This window comes from Sciurus vulgaris, assembly GCF_902686455.1.
Source record: "Sciurus vulgaris genome assembly, contig: HiC_scaffold_632_arrow_ctg1, whole genome shotgun sequence".
Lineage (NCBI taxonomy): Eukaryota > Metazoa > Chordata > Mammalia > Rodentia > Sciuridae > Sciurus > Sciurus vulgaris.
This window is the reverse complement of record NW_027632957.1, coordinates 14,923,672-14,927,658: the sequence shown is the minus strand read 5'-3', so window position 1 is coordinate 14,927,658 and position 3,987 is coordinate 14,923,672. Positions and strand designations below refer to the sequence as shown.

Below are 3,987 nucleotides of genomic sequence, written 5' to 3'. Positions count from 1 at the left end.
GTGTTCTGTAAGTCTCTTGTATTTGATTTTCCATTTCATTCCTCAGGTTTGGAAAATTTTCTGACATTATTTCATTGAAGTCATTGTTCATTTATTTGGTTTGTAACTCTGTGCCTTCCTCGATCTCGATAATGCTTAAATTTGGTCTTCTCATGAAATTTTCCATTATTCTTGAAGGTTCCATTCATGATTTCTTTCCATATTTCCAGTTTGGTCAACTTTATTTTCAAGATTGAGTATTTTGTCTTCATTGTCTGTGATTCTGTCTTCCACAAGATCTATTCTGTTGGTGATGCTATCTATTGAGATTTAATTTGGTTTATTATTTCTTTCAAGTATTTGGGCTTTTTTTTTCCCAGAATCTCAACCTCTTTATTGAAGTGCTCTTTTCCTTCCTGCATTTGCTATTTTAACTGTTTATTGGAGTGATAATACATTGCCTGAATTTGCTCTCTTAATTTTTGCTTCATGGATCATTTTTTTTTTTTTTTTTTTGCAAAACATTACACAAATTTTTATTATTAAATGAGAAAATCTCATTTGTTAATCATCACATTGCTAGTCAGAGAAATGCTGCAGTGATGAAGAAAGTCAATGTTGGATCAACCAAAGTCCTCATTTCTACAACATTCATTACAAAGAAATAATGTTCAACATAGCCCAACACAACATTCTTGGTTTTCTTCATATTGAAGCCCTCCCCCCAAATCATCTTCTAATGGGGTATTTCACTACATAAATTATAGTTCTTCATTTTTATAATTCACCCCAAACTGCATGAGAGATGTATCACACTAAAAATTCTAAAACTGTTAGGAAATCCTTCACACATCATCATCATCTGATGTGTCACTGCTACTTGTCTTTGTGTCATCATTCTCAATTGTGGGTTTGAAAGTGCTGTTTTTCCAGGGTCCAAACTTGAAGTCACAGATTAGGCCATTTTTCAAAATACCATTTTTTCTCAGACCATTCTTCTGCAACTGTTCACTAATAACTTGGAATTCTGTCATTTCATCCTCAGTTAAGGGAGCACATGTTTCATCATTTTCACTGTCTTCCTGCCAGCCCATCTCTTTTAACAACCTGCTTTCTGCCTCAAGTGAACTGGAAAGAACATCAGTTTGTGGAAAGGTTGAAGACCAAATGATCTGTTGGGAAATCACTGAGGCATTGCCATTCTCTTGTGGAATTTCGTTTTCATCAAAATTTCTGTTTATATCCCTTTCTTGGTGAGTACTATTGCTGTTATGCAAATTAAATGAGTCTTCATCCTTCTCTGAGCCAGCATGGCTTTCATCTTCAAGTTCTTCTACTCTGTCCCTTTTTAATGCTTTCAATAATTCACTCTTCTTATCAGTGCGCATTCATGTCAGTTTGGTTAGACGAGGCTGCTGATTAAGTTTGTCAACAGGTGAAGAGGAATTTGAACGATTACACTATTTCACTGAATTTGTCGATGGACTAAAATTCTTGGCAGTTGATTTAAAAGCATTAAAGTTGCCAACACCATATGTAGATTCATGAGGAAAAGAAGTCCCAACCTTATTTTCTTTAGTTTGGCTTTTCCATTGTGTTGGTTTTGTAGGTGGAGCAGCAGGTTTAGGGACTAAGCCTTTATAAACAATTGGACCAGTTCCATTCTTAACTGGCTGTGACTGAAGATTTCCTACTACAGGGAATCTAGATAGCTGTAAGTCTTTTAAATTACCTTTCTTAATGACCAGCATTCTTGGAGCTCTAGACTTACGATTCGGAGATACTCTAAGAAAGGAGTTTGGGACATATTTTTAGTTGGGTATGTGTGTGTCTGGGCGTGTAAGCCCCATACCCCTGCAGCTAAAGATTTATTCTGATTTGGTTCTCTCTCATATTCAGGATTTAAAGATGGAAAATCCACAGCCTCAAACTGTTTGCATTCTCTTTTATCTTCCTTCCTTCCAGTTTCATTGTCTGGCATGTTGTTTTCATGTAGTCCTTGGATTTTCCAGAATGGAAAATACTGCTAGGAGAACAGGAATTTTCACCATGGTATACTCCTCGATGATTTATGTTTTCAGTACCATTTCTGCCATGCGTACACCATCCATTTTTTTCTTTCCTTCCAAAATTACCTCCATTAGAACGTCCAATACCAGAATCAAAGCCATCCGAAGAGTTGTGTCTTCGACAATTCACATCATAACGATTTTCTGTCCATGAAAAATTTTCAGAATGTTTCTCAAAATTCAATGATGACTTGGTTGATGATGTTGGAGTAGGAAAATTAAGCCAGGCTAGAGCAAAGTCATGCAGCACCATTTAGGTCCAGTCTCTCCAACTCAGTGAAACAAGGCTTCAACACCTCATGGCAAGTCCAAATTCCAACAGGACTGGCCACGAAGGTGTTGGTTTTTTCTCTGTAATCTTTATGTTTTCCAGCTTTTTTTTTTATTTTGTATCCTCTGAAATAATACCCAAGTTCTTTGAAGATGCTTAACCTATGACTATTTGACATAGAGTTATTTCAAGTCAGCTACCCATACTTCTGTTTTAAAGTTTTCATATGGCTCTCTCCAGAATTAGCCAAGTTCCTTGGATGTGAGATCAAAGTCTTCTTTATTATTCCATGTACTTGTCACTGTTGTACTTATCCACTCCAGATGAAGTATCCAATTTATGAGCCAAAAAGCAGAAACAAACAGAAAATTTCACATCTATAGAGTATTCCTAAACATCAGTACATCAAAAGACACAAATAGCTATCTCAATACTACCATGCTGGTGGAAAACTGCAAAATCTTAAATTTCCACATCAGTAAAAGTTAAAAAGAAAAAAAGCTCTGTATTCTTTCAATGTCTTCATTTAGAAAAGCTGTCCCATTGTGACATGAAAAGGGCTGAGGTAAAAAATTCCTAAAAGTTTTAATAAAGGTAAAAATAAACTGCCATGAAACTTTAACAATACTCAACCAGTAATTTGAAGCTGCTGAAACTACTCAGTACACAAATCAAACATATCTTAAACAGTTTTGGCTGAAGAACAACAACAGGATAGGGGGGCAAAAATATCATCAGCTGAAATACTTTAACCAGTTATATAATCCGTTTGAACCAAAATACTGAAGAAATGCCTGAGTCTCTTTAAGTAGCTTTTTGAATCGGTTCACTACTATCAAGTCACTTCAGAGATGATTCTTGCCAATTTTAATAAACTTCTGGGGCAAAATTATCCAAAAACATTGTAATTTCAAAATGGCCACTTGAAATATCAGGGGCCTTTTACAGAAAACCTAAAAGATGATCTTCATATCTGAATAATTCAATCACCTTCTACCCCAACAGAGGTGTCCCTGGCCTGGGGGTGCCATTGCGATCGATCCTGGGAGGAGGTTTTCGGTACTTTGAATAATCCCCTTTTGCCACTTTTCCCTCCCCCACAACCAGTCTCAGTCCCAAAATGTCCTGACCTGATCCGCAATCGCTTCACAGATCATTTTAATTATGTAGAATCTAAACTTATTTTCTGTGATTACTACTGCCATTCTGTCATTGGATTCTATCAAAATAGAATCTTCGTTTGTTAGGAAAATTCTTCCCCTGTTTTTTTCATTTTGTTACTGTGTCTTCCCCTCTAGCAGTAAAGAACTGGGGAATTGCAGCTCCCACCCATTCCCAGTAGTCTTATTTTGATCCTGAACATTTCCAATACCTCTCCTTTGAGGGGGAGATCAATATTAGTTGCACCCAGTACAAACAATATGCAATTAATTGTCTTTTAACCCAATGCCCTAGATACTCTTTTTTTCTTTTTCTTTCTTTTCTTCTTTTTTTTTTTTTTCAAGTCTCAGAACAAGAAGAACTTGATTATAATTTAGAAATATGCAGGTAACTTTTCTATCCTAGTAGGGGAAAACTGTTCCTATTTTTACTATTGAATTTATTTCAAGGAAATCAGTACATTGAGTAACTGGATTATTATGTTTTTTCTTAAGTTTTTTTATTTCC

At 35.7% G+C, this 3,987-nt stretch overlaps 1 pseudogene across 1 annotated transcript; it reads right to left on the bottom strand.

The window, feature by feature from the left end:
- Positions 1-557: 557 nt before the first annotated feature.
- Positions 558-3,428, bottom strand: LOC306652083 (vasculin-like; annotated as a pseudogene). Its single transcript has one exon. The product of its transcript is annotated as a vasculin-like (transcript).
- Positions 3,429-3,987: the final 559 nt, after the last annotated feature.